General features: G+C 48.2%; 1 protein-coding gene across 2 annotated transcripts in view; it reads left to right on the forward strand.

Moving 5' to 3' along the window:
- CLIP2 (CAP-Gly domain containing linker protein 2) overlaps positions 1-13,169 on the forward strand; it is an 86,076-nt gene that overhangs the window by 325 nt on the left and 72,582 nt on the right. The gene's annotated exons all lie outside the window — the stretch shown is intronic.

The raw sequence follows: 13,169 nt of genomic DNA on the forward strand, positions 1-13,169 counted from the left end.
GCTGCGGGGCGTGGGGTCGGCGGGAACAGTGCCCGTCTCCGGCTGGGAGGTGCTGGAGGAGCCGGGCCCGATGCGGGAGGATGGAGGATGGAGGGGGCGGGGGGGGCCAGCCCCGATCGCTCGGTGCCCGGTGAGTTTCGGGTTTGAAAAGGGGGGAACGTTTTTCTTTTGTCTCTGGGAAGCTGGGCCGCTTCCTGGGCTCCCTCTCCTCCCCGGCGTTTGGCTCTTTAACGAGCCAGATATCGATATTAATTACATACTGCAGGATTTGATGGGGTTTTGTGGGTTTTTTTTTGTCTGTGGTGAGATGTGCTTCTGGAGGAAGGGACAGCTGGGGCGTGAGGATGCAGGGGGGATGGAGCTGGTCTCTGGCCCTTGCGTCTCCCAGTACAAACCAGTAAATGGTCTGTCCGGGGAAGCATGCAGGGGTGGAGGCAGAGGCAGGGGTTGTTATCTGCGGGGTATCAGCAGGCTGCAGCAGCATTTGGGGAGCGCAGGGAGACAAAGCACTGTGTCAGCACCGACTCTTATTTGCTGCTCTGTTGAGCGTCAGTCTCGTTAGGCCTGCAAACCTCCTCTCAGGAGCTCATCCTGCCGGAATGGATGTCAAATCTCCAGGCTTTTTCTCGTGAGGGTGACTTGCAATTTGAAAAGAATGGGTCTGTGTGTGGGCAGAGAGATATTTGGGGTGCCTTGGCCAGCCTCCTTGGCTGTAGCCTCTGCTCTGCTGCCTGCCAGGCAGCATCCCTCCAGGAGAGCCCCTTCAATCAGCGCTGCTCGGTCCTGCCCCATCATCGCTGGGGAGGTGATGCTTTAAACACGTTGCAGCTGCCCATTCTTAAACCCGGGTGTAGGATTTGGCATTTTAAGAAATTCCCTGCCTGCTGTTAGAGCCTGCCAGGGCTGGGAAGGAGAGAGTCTGCACCAAGCAGCTGTGTTCTCAGGAGAAGGTGTCCCTGTGCCTGCCAGGAATCACTGTGAGCCCAGGACTTCAAAGGCTCAGCTCCCAGACAGACCACAAGTTAAAACGTTAGCACCAGCCATTACAGGCACATCAGAGAGAAGCTGGGCTGGAATCATCTCAGGAGCCACTCGTGTGTGGGGCCTGCCTTCAATTAGGGGAAAACCTCTGTGTTTTTAGGAGATGCTCTTGGGATAAGTATGGACTGGATTATCTGCTGAGGCCAAGGGCTGGTATGTGCTCCTCTTCTGCTTTGGCTTCCTGCCGCCTCGAGCCTTGGAGGCTGCTATGATTTGCTCCAGCAAGTAGCAGTTCCTGGTGTCTTCCCTCTTTCTCCTCACTTGCGCTTTTGCTCTGGCAGAAGAAAAGATGAAGAGCCCAAAGGGGGATTTTCCCAGTATGGAGGGATGTGGCTATGTAAGGGTACGCACACCAATTCCTCTTCCCTTGCCTTACTGGGTGTTTAAAATGGGTAACATCACAGATTCCACCTCCAGATTGAGGTTGCTGGTTCTATTTATCCAAATTCCTGCTGTATCCATGAAAATGAGGGAAATTGATAAATTTAGGGTGTGATAATTCTGGTGAGGACAAAAAACAATACTCAAAGTGAGTTCCATCCCCCAGATACATAGTGTTGGTACCACTTTGCAGCGTGTATGTGGTGCACGACAAGGTTTATATGCTTTTAAAGCTCTGGGGAAAGCCCAGGTACAGGTAGCTAGCCCTGAACGTGACTTGTTGCTGACCTGCATTAGACACTGGTATACACTTATTTATAGATAGATTTCCGTAGGTATTTATAGAGAGATCTATTTTTTTTCATAAATACCACTTACAAATACTTTGCGACCCGTTTCCCCCCTCCATCTCTCAAGGGGTTTGAACACAAGAACAAGGGAGGAAGTTGCTGACATGGGGCAAGAAAGCTTGTTTTCTGCTGTTCTTTTGCCGGGTTAACTGACAATCTCTGGCTGTTGTTCTTGTATCACTGTCCTTGTGATATTTACAGTAGAATTTCAGGCCTTGTTTGCCTGGGAGAGCACCTTGGCTGATAGTGCTGGTGATGTCAGATCCCAGCAAGACTGGGGCTTTGTTTCACTGGTCAGTTTTCTAAAACAACCAAATGAGGTAAGTTGCTGAATAAAGACAACAAACTGGCCAAGGTCACTGCAGAAATCCAGGTTAGAGAAAGGAATTGGCCTTGGCCTTACCGAGTCCTACTCTAACCCTGCTTTCTCTGTGTGGCTGTCACAGCTCTCCTCTCTGTGCCTGATGCTGACACACAAACACAGAAGCCTGTCAGGGCATCGATGCACAAAGTCTTCTTCTGCAGTACCACCACGCTCCCGGAGCGTTTCCCCCTGCTCTGCTGAGAGGACCCTGTGTTTGTCTTTTGTACTTCACTGAGCTAAAGGGGACAAAGCAAATCCGTTTTTCTCATAGTTGGGTTTAATTGCTTGCTCTTACGTGATTGTGCAGTAGCTCTTGCTGTAGCTACCAGTGGAAAAATGACTTCATTGCATGTGACTCTGAGTCTGGCACCTTCAACTGATACTTACAGTTACTCCTGAAAAAAACCCCAACCAAAGAAACCCTAATAAAAAAAAAAGAATTCTCAAACCCACAGTATTTCTGTATCAGACTTTTTGGAAATCATTCCCGTGCAGTGGCACTGGTTTTGTTATCTCCTTCTAAAAGAGTGCAAGGGTGTCTATAAAATAGCTGTGGTTGTTTCAGATGCAGCATAAGCAGAGAAATGTGTGAAGAAATAAAGCCAAGCGTTGTCATACTTGGTTGACAAAATTTACATATTTTTTTTTTTCACTACGATGGAATAAAATATGATGTGGACTTGAATTGGCACTGGAATTAGATGGCACTTTTGGTGATTTATTTTCATTCTGCTAGGTGTAGAGAAATGTGGCAGGCACTAGCCAAATGCCCAGCTGTGCATCCCGGGCCAGCAACAGAGTCCCCATCTCTGTCTGTGCTGAAGCACAAGAGTTTCTTTGGTTTATTTTGAGACTTAATGTTCCAATCTCTGATGTTGACTCCCTTGATAAGTCCGTTGGTGCCTGGGAAAGCCAAATGATTATTTTTGAAAAGTATTTACACTCCGTGTCTATAAAGTAAACACTTCAGAAAGACTTCTCAAGCCCTTTGATGTGCTGGATATTCAGAGAGCTGGTGATGCCTAATAGAGTCAGGCAACTCTTCAGCTCTGACACTGTTTTGTGAGTAATCTTAGGAAAAATCTTTTCCTTCTCTGTATGTGTTTCTCCCAGGTACGAAATGGGTGTTGCAGCTCTGACCTCCTTTGAGGTCTGTGAATGAAATACTCTGTGGATGTCAGGTATTTGGATCTTGGAACTCTTTAATCACTTTTTGGTGCTTTTTAGTCTTTCTCCTGTGCTGCCTCACACCATTTCATCTAAAAAGATAACGCAAAGAAACAGAGCTCTTGGTCAAAATTAATCCTGTTTTATTTTGGTGGATAACTCGTATTGTGTAGCAAAGGCTACGTGGGTATTGGTTACACTGAAAGGGCTTCACAAAAATTTGAGGTGGCAGAAACTTGAAGAGGTCTGATCCATCAGGCTGTTCCAGGCTAGGTTTGTCTTCATCTCTGTCATCCAAGGCAGAGGTTTGAAGATTTATTTATTTTTTAAAGAGTGGCATGGACATTGAGGGAGTCTCTCCAACCACTCTGGACAGTTTGGACTGATGTTGTAGTTAGGACTGTGTAGTGTGTGTCTTCCCCTTTGTTCTGTTTGTTGTCGTTGTCACTTTGTGTGTCTGCCTGCCATTGTACAAACGTGTTTCCATTGACAAAACCAGCCCAATTCCGTTTGCAGCATGAGCTTCTCTTGCAGCAAACCCTCCGGAGGGGCAGAGGAAGCTTCCAAACCAAGGCACCAACTTCTGGCGTAGTCACCGACAAAAGCTTTCCCTGGCTGCTCTGTCCTTTTTCTTCCTTTGACATATTCCTCCCCCCTTTATCTGTTGCATCATGCTCTGAAAACTTCTGTGTCGGCCAATTAGTGCTGGAAGCTTTTCAGGAATCCCGACGGGTGCATGAAGCAGCCGCCTGTTGAAACAAACAGCACTTTCCCATCCCCTGCGAATACTCCCGGTCGTGACCTGCAAGGGCATCCCCTGGCTGGGGAACAAACCTCCCTAGAAAAAGAGGCCTCTCCTGGAAGATGTGGAGAGGCACAGGTCTTAGGAGGAGAGGCTGAGGGAGCTGGGGGTGTTCAGCCTGGAGAAGAGGAGGCTGAAGGGAGACCTTATTGCTCTCTACAACTCCCTGAAAGGAGGGTGTAGCCAGGGGTGGTCGGTCTCTTCTTCCAAGTCACAGGTGACAGGACGAGAGGAAATGGCCTCAAGTTACTCCAGGGGAGGTTCAGGCTGGATATTAGGAAAAATTTTTTCACTGAAAGGGTTCTCAGCCATTGGAATGGGCTGCCCAGGGAGGTGGTTGAGGCACCATCCCTGGAGGTGTTCAAAAGACGGGTTGATGTGGTGCTGGGAGGTCTGGTTTAGTGATGGTGTTGCTTCTTGTTTGTTGTGTGGGTGTCTATTTTTGTCAGTTAGGTTGACGGTTGGACAAGATGATCTTTAAGGTCCCTTCCAACCTAGAAGATTCTGTGATTCTGTGATTTATGTCACGAGATGTGTTTAATGGCCTTTTTAGCCTCGTATTCCACTGTCATATATTGTGTGCCACACTACCTCACTGGCTCCTGTCAGCCCTCCACGTGAAACCCATCCTGGTGATTAAAATCTCCTCCTCTGCTATATTTAGCTTATATCTATTTGTTTTATAACTGAGATCCTTACTATGCAAACTGGAGTAGGTCACTCTGCAACCTTGAATAAGTGCTTTACGGGGGGTTTTTTGTTGTTTTTTTTTTTTTTTCTTCTCTGAACTTCTGTTTCCCAGCTGGTAGGGTTGGGATGTTCTTGCTGATGACCAATCTGCCAGCCAGCCCTAATGGAGATTTAATGATGGGCAATATGGCACAAAAAGGCAGGCTCACGCGGAATACAAGGCAGAGGAAGCTGTTTTGCCTTACCCAGCTCGTATTTTATGTGTCTTTTTTTTACATAGTCTTTTACTGGGATCTATTAAGTAGAGTTTTGAACTTGCTAAATCCCATCCATAGGCAAAATTTATATGTGTATGTATATTTATATAGATTTCTAGTAAATTTTGCTGACAATAACAATGCCTCCTGTGAGCTTAATCTTGCAGATGCTTTGAAAACATCAAGTGCTTTTGCCCTTTTTATCTCTGAATCCCTTCTCCAAGCACATTGTCTTGACAGTGGGAAGGTGTGGGAGCACTTCCGGCACGGGGATGTGGAAATATCAAAGTCAGATGGGTGCTTTTGGGTGATGGTATGGTTCAAGTTTATGGAATGCTAGGATAGACTCTGCCGTAGGGTGCTGGAAGCGTTGATTTTCCTTGTTAGAAGTGACAACATGGTTTTTGTTCTTCATTTTGGTTTGAAACAGGACCTGTTTGCTTTAGAGATGTCACGCCAATGCTGCATTACACCGTGCTCAGGCTGCTGTTGGTAATCACTCTCTACTTGCTTGGCTAGATGAGATTATATCTTGATCTCTGTACAAAATCAGGGCTGTGGTCTTGCCTGCATCAGAGGAGAGATTAACGACATTTGCGTTACAGAAACAACCCGTTTCCATGAGGGACACGTGGTGGCTCTGTAAAGCTCCGTAGAACACGTGGTGCTGCAGCACTCAGGAGCGTGGTGGGCTGATCCATCTGTCCTGCCTACCTGCAGGTGGGCTGGGTTCACCCCTTCAGCATCGCTCTCATCTCCAGGGATACGATACGTTAAATCCCATTTTAGCACCCATCCGTTTAGCCAGACCTGTTCCTTTTGGCTGCCAGCACCTCTACATCAAGCACGTGTATGCTTCCCAATGCTAAATCACAGAATCACAAAATCCTCTAGGTTGGAAGGGACCTTAAAGATCATCTTGTCCAACCGTCAACCTAACTGACAAAAATAAACACCCACACAACAAACAAAAAGCAACACCATCACTAAACCATATCTCCCAACACTACATCAACCCGTCTTTTGAACACCTCCAGGGATGGGGCCTCAACCACCTCCCTGGGCAGCCCATTCCAATGCCTGATAACCCTTTTGGTGAAAGAATTTTTCCTAATATCCAGCCTGAACCTCCCCTGGCGCAACTTGAGGCCATTTCCTCTCATCCTGTCACCTGTGACTTGAGAAAAGAGACTGACCCCCATCTCTCTACACCCTCCTTTCAGGGCTGTGGAGCAGCACAGCTCTTGTGAGGTCTCTGCTGCTGCTGCTGGGGTTGTCAGCCTTTCCCAGATGTGCACAATCTGTGTTGTGACAGCCTCTCGTTTCCTGGCCAGCCCAACAAGTCCCGTTGGAGCACGGGCAGCACATCGGGCATGTTCAGTCTTTACCTGCTTTGCAGTCTGCCTGCGTGGGATGGTGTTTTCTTTGACCACCCCCTGGAAACTGTCATCTCTAACCTCCTCTAGGTAGCCATCCCAGGGTGCTGGTGTGGCTTGGTGTGTGGCATGGTGCCTAGAGGCTGTGAGCAAAGATCTCTGTCTCTGCAGCTTCTGCCCAACAGATGGTAAGGTGTGGGTGAGAAGAACCACAAGGCAGAAGGGAATAACGTAACAATGTTGACAGATAAGATCCGATTTCATATAACTTGCCAAAATGGTCATGGTTTTGGTCATTGATAGGGATGTAATTTGAATAAGAGACATGTTCCTTCTCGTGCTACGAGGTTTGTGAGCTATCCCAGCTCCTAGGTTTTCTGAGCACCTTTGTACTGGGGTTGCAGGTGGTAAAGTAGGAAACTCCATGATTAACACATACTGGCCAAGCTTTATGGATTACTGGCCTCCCTGTCTCCAGCATGGGTTCTGGTGGGAGCCGTGTAGATACGTTGGTGTCAGCTGAGGTCTGGGGAAACCGCAGGAGAAAAGAGTAATTAGTGCACATAGTGCACTTCAGTGGGAGGCTGAGCACAGGCTGATGAACTGGCAGTGAGGAGGAGGAGGAGGGGATGCTCCAGGGAACAACTGCATCCAGCGTTGGCCGTGGGAAGCAGGATATTTGAGTGTGGGTGGAGGGGATGAGGCTCATGCAGTGCCTTGGTGCTCAGGAGAGTGGCTTTGCTCCTCTGTAGCACCTTTGGTTTGGTGATCTCAGACCTTTCAATAGGTACTAGTGGTGTAACCCTCCTGGTCTACCCCACTTTGATTTTCAAGTTGGTACCACTGTCATCCCTCTTCCTGTGGCAAGGAGATTCCTGACCACTGTGGAAGAAGAAAGCAGGGCTCCTGGCTGTTCGTGCTGCTGATCAACCATGGGATGATGGTCTCTATCTCCTTTCCAGCGTACCTCCTGTTGTGTCTTGGCTTACTCTGAGCAGTTGGAGTGTGAAGATGGGTTAGTTAGTCTTTCAGCTTTTGGGAAGGCTTGCTTTGTTTGAAGGAATGAGATCACGTTAGCTCATTGGGCATAGGGTTTGTCCAAGGCCTGGTGAGACAGCCTGGGATGCTCTTTCAATAGGTACCAGTGGTGTAACCCTCCTGGTCTACCCCTGCTTTGATTTTCAAGTTGGTACCACTGTCATCCCTCCTCCTGTGGCAAGGAGATTCCTGACCACTGTGGAAGAAGAAAGGAGGGCTCCTGGCTGTTCGTGCTGCTGATCAACCATGGGATGATGGTCTCTATCTCCTTTCCAGCATACCTCCTGTTGTATCTAGGCTCACTCTGAACAGTCGGAGTGTGAAGATGAGTTAGTTAGTCTTTCAGCTTTTGGGAATGCTTGCTTTGTTTGAAGGAATCAGATCACTTTAACTCATTGGGCATAGGGTTGGTCCAAGGCCTGGTGAGACAGCCTGGGATGCAGCGTGTATTGGAGGTTGCCCATGTCTAGAACAGACTGGTGGAGGTTTAGAGAAGGTCCGCTAAGATGAACCAGGAACTGGTGAGTCTCCTATCTTGGGACATCTCAAAGGAGAGCTCAGCTGGTTCAAAATGACACAGCGAAGGCGGAGAAAACACCCACACAACAAACAAAAAGCAACACCATCACTAAACCATATCTCCCAACACTACATCAACCCGTCTTTTGAACACCTCCAGGGATGGGGCCTCAACCACCTCCCTGGGCAGCCCATTCCAATGTCTGATAGCCCTTTCGGTGAAAGAATTTTTCCTAATATCCAGCCTGAACCTCCCCTGGTGTAACTTGAGGCCATTTCCTCTCGTCCTGTCGCCTGTGACTTGAGAAAAGAGACTGACCCCCATCACTCTACACCCTCCTTTCAGGGCTGTGGAGCAGCACAGCTCTTGTGAGGTCGCTGCTGCTGGGGTTGACAGCCTTTCCCAGATGTGCACAATCCGTGTTGTGACAGCCTCTCGTGTCCTGGCCAGCCCAACAAGTCCCGTTGGGCAGCACATCGGGCATGTTCAGTCTTTACCTGCTTTGCAGTCTGCCTGCGTGGGATGGTGTTTTCTTTGTTCCCCCCCTGGAAACTGTCATCTCTAACCTCCTCTAGGTAGCCGTCCTATGGTGCTGGTGTGGCTTGGTGTGTGGCATGGTGCCTAGAGGCTTTGAGCAAAGATCTCTGTCTCTGCAGCTTCTGCCCAACAGATGGTAAGGTGTCGGTGAGAAGAACCACAAGGCAGAAGGGAATAACGTAACAATGTTGACAGATAAGATCCAATTTCATGTAACTTGCCAAAATGGTCATGGTTTTGGTCATTGATAGGGATGTAATTTGAATAAGAGGCATGTTCCTTCTCGTGCTACGAGGTTTGTGAGCTATCCCAGCTCCTAGGTTTTCTGAGCACCTTTGTACTGGGGTTGCAGGTGGTAAAGTAGGAAACTCCATGATTAACACATACTGGCCAAGCTTTATGGATTACTGGCCTCCCTGTCTCCAGCATGGGTTCTGGTGGGAGCCGTGTAGATACGTTGGTGTCAGCTGAGGTCTGGGGAAACCGCAGGAGAAAAGAGTAATTAGTGCACATAGTGCACTTCAGTGGGAGGCTGAGCACAGGCTGATGAACTGGCAGCGAGGAGGAGGAGGAGGGGATGCTCCAGGGAACAACTGCATCCAGCGTTGGCCGTGGGAAGCAGGATATTTGAGTGTGGGTGGAGGGGATGAGGCTCATGCAGTGCCTTGGTGCTCAGGAGACTGGCTTTGCTCCTCTGTAGCACCTTTGGTTTGGTGATCTCAGATCTTTCAATAGGTACCAGTGGTGTAACCCTCCTGGTCTACCCCTGCTTTGATTTTCAAGTTGGTACCACTGTCATCCCTCCTCCTGTGGCAAGGAGATTCCTGACCACTGTGGAAGAAGAAAGGAGGGCTCCTGGCTGTTCGTGCTGCTGATCAACCATGGGATGATGGTCTCTATCTCCTTTCCAGCATACCTCCTGTTGTATCTAGGCTCACTCTGAACAGTCGGAGTGTGAAGATGAGTTAGTTAGTCTTTCAGCTTTTGGGAATGCTTGCTTTGTTTGAAGGAATCAGATCACTTTAACTCATTGGGCATAGGGTTGGTCCAAGGCCTGGTGAGACAGCCTGGGATGCAGCGTGTATTGGAGGTTGCCCATGTCTAGAACAGACTGGTGGAGGTTTAGAGAAGGTCCGCTAAGATGAACCAGGAACTGGTGAGTCTCCTATCTTGGGACATCTCAAAGGAGAGCTCAGCTGGTTCAAAATGACACAGCGAAGGCGGAGAAAGGGCAAAGCTGTCGCACGGAGGTTGGACACGGTGGGACAGTGTCAGAGCTGGGCAAAGGGCAGAGCAGGTACGTGGGCAGAAGGTCGGCTTGAAGAAATCTGGGCTGGCAACTGGTGGGGGGAGTTCCCAGCCAGGAGAGGCTGAAATCAACACTGCTGAACTGCCAGAAAAATCTTGTAAGGGGGCTTTATAATTAAATAGAGGGGGTTGCATCGGGTGCTGGGTGGTCCCTTCCTCTCCCCCATCCCTGCATGAAGTGTCTGCAGCCTGGGGACAGGCAGGGTCAGGCAATTTTCCCTTAAAGTGCTGGTGTTTGCATTGGGGCTCTTCTAGAGGGTTCTGTGCCAGACCTTGCACCTGCAGGACCGATGGCCCGGGACAGGCTTTGCTCTTTCTGCTATAACAACAAGGTTTCCATTGGATTCAAATTGCATTAAATGCAATTAACATCAAGTCTTCTCCTAGTGCACTTGGGAGATCCTGGGTGGCATTAGTGGAGCACCGTGGGGGCTCCGGTGGCATGTCCAACGTGTCCCAGGGCATTATCTATTACACCAGAAACATGTTGCATTCCGCCCCTATTTATTTTCTTTGCCATCTTTTAATCAAATAATCTGCAAGTTTAAACGGGTACAACTGCATTGCTGTCAGACAGGCTGTCATAACACTGCACGAAAACTGAAAACAAAATCCCTAGTTTCAAGAAAACTTAAATGTGCAAAGAGAAAGAAGGGGAAAAAAAAAACTAGCAAGAGCAGTTTTTACCTGTTTTCAGCTCTTTGTGGCTCCAGCCTTTCAGTTACAGTCTGCAAACCAGGGCTGGCCCGCAAAGAAGTCTTCATTGCAGGTGCAGGTTGTAAAAAGGGGGAAAAACCAGGGTGGGAGAACCCTGGATGCTGTTTGTGTTTCCTGATCAAAGTCCAGGGCAGAGTTTAGGTTACAGAAGAGCACAAACCAAAATCTATAGGTTAACCCGAGCGCCGGTGAACAACAGGTGAAGTGCCAGGATGAACTTTAATGCGGCACTAAATCAGGCAGTTAAAAGCCAGGAAGTTCCAAAAGTTCAGATCCTTCTGCAGCTCCACGCAGGGTGTGTGGCACGGCTGAGTTATTGTGTAGCTTGCGTTTAATTAAAGAAATTGTTTCTCCAATAGTAAAAGACCAAGCCATTATCCTGGAATTTGTTTATCATGTATCGTTGCCTTTCCCACGCTCTCCCTGCTCTCCTCATGTTCCTTTTCCAGACACTGTTTTATGATAAATAAGGCTTTCTGTTGGTAGAAAACTTGGATTTTGTTGAAGCCCCTTGAGTTATAGAGAAACCTTTCATGTTGGCCTATAAATATAAAAAGGGTGGGTGTCAGGAGGATGGGACTGGTCATCAGCCTATAAATATTTAAAGGGGTGGGTGTCAGGAAGATGGAGCTGGTGTTTTATCAGTGGTGCCCAGGGACAGGACAAGAGGTAACAGGGACAAACTTGAACATAAGAAGTTCCATCTAAACCTGAGGAGGAACTTCACTTGGAGGGTGGCAGAGCCCTGGAAGAAGCTGCCCAGGGAGATGGTGGAGTCTCCTTCTCTGGAGACATTCAAGACCCACCTGGACACGTTCCTGTGCGACCTGCTGTGGGTGGACCTGCTTTGGCAGGGGGTTGGATGGGCTGATCTCCAGAGGTCCCTTCCAACCCCCTATCACTCTGTGTTTCTATGAATGGAATAACCTCCATATCAGGTCTGAACTGACCTGGTGGGACTGCAGTTCTGGAATCTCCATGTATATTCTCTTTGCTTTCACGTGAGCTGTGCAATTTTGGTGTTGTGCCCCTCTGTATTTCTGTAGGGTCACCGTTCCCTGCTGCCAGGGCTTAGCTCCAGGGAGCAGAACTTGTGTAGATCTGAGATCACCCCCAGGATTTTTTCCCACAAATTAGAGCTAGTTTTGCTCTGCAATTAGCACAGAATTGTTGCTATCTACTGTGTCAGTCTTCAGTAGGCGTTTTGCCAGCCTGGGGAGCGTGAGCTCATCAGCAAGCCCATAATTACTCCCTGGTTTGTATATGATGACTTCCTTGAATGTCCTCTGGGCTTTCCCCCCCCCCCCCCCCCCCCCCCCCCCCTCATTTTTGCCTCGGGTTTTGCACTGTGGTTTTTAGCTAGAGTGCAATGGGATGTTTCTGCACATTCTTCCTTTGATAAGCATTGTTTTATAACTAAATCACAGGGTGATTTAGTCTGTCATAGTGGTTAAAACTAGCATTAAAAATACCTGTGTTTTTAAATAAAAGGCCTCCAGGCTTTCCCTTTGTATTCTGTGCTAATAATTACAAAACTTGAGTGAGAAAAAAGACCGAACACAGGCTTTTTTAGAGGTTAACAACTTTTCAGAGGTGTGAGGGAGACTACGTAGTAACAACAGAGCTTTGTGGCTGAAGAACCCATGTGTGTCTTCACAGGTCTCCTTCACACCCTCTTCAGGTGTGAGGGAGAGAAAACCCTGACAGTGGGCTGATGGGGGATATTGGGATCTCCTGGTTTTCCCCCTGTGAAGCTGGAGGTGATGTGCTCCTTTCTTTCATTCCTGTAGTGCTCTACCTCCGTTCCCTCAATGGGAGAAGGAAAGGTTTTCCTGGGAGAGGAGGAGTCTGACCTTAATTAAGAACGAGCATCTCTTATTTCCTCTAGACTTCAATTAAGGCAAAGGATTTAATCCTAATCTACCATGTGCTTCAGAAATGGGTTTCTGATTGCTTTTCGGAAGGAGTAACTAATCAGGGAAGTGAGAAGGCGATGGCTTGATTACCGTGGATCGGATGGAACGTCTTAAGGAATTAAAAGATAAAATTGCCCTTCCTTCTCAGCATAATCTCTGTCTCTGTCAGCAAAGCTGTGGTTTGGCTTTATCAGATCCCATCTCTGTGCTGATCGGATTCATTGCCCATCCTTTGAGCAGAAGACTGAGAGGTTTGAGCCTGTTATCTTTACATAACTTTAAAAAAAAATAAAATAATCAGTGTCTTTAGGCCAGTGAAGGTTTTGTATAAGACCTAATAAAAGAAAACCAGAGTTGGCTCTGAAAGCTTTTTGCTTTTACTCTGTGTGCTTATTGCTGAATTGAGTGAAGAGCTCCCCCAGCTATCGGTGGACCAAATTCTTGTGTTCAGGGAGATGTTGGGCTCCGGGTCTTGTTTTCAGCATTCACAGTGCCTGATGCTGGAGGTTTCTGTAAGTGGTCATGCTGTTTTTGGGGGTAGATTCTGCATGGGGAGTGCAACATCTGTGAGTGTGACTCGCTGGCAGGGGAGCTGTGTGTCTGTGGGGAGCAGGGGTTGTTGCCTGAGCTAAGGTGGGTTTGCTCTTGTCCGGAGTCCCAGAGGCTCTTGAATGACAGAGACAAGGGGACCAAACCCAGAAACCT

The sequence above is a fragment of the Calidris pugnax genome, unplaced genomic scaffold (genome assembly GCF_001431845.1).
Source record: "Calidris pugnax isolate Ruff unplaced genomic scaffold, ASM143184v1 scaffold133, whole genome shotgun sequence".
Lineage (NCBI taxonomy): Eukaryota > Metazoa > Chordata > Aves > Charadriiformes > Scolopacidae > Calidris > Calidris pugnax.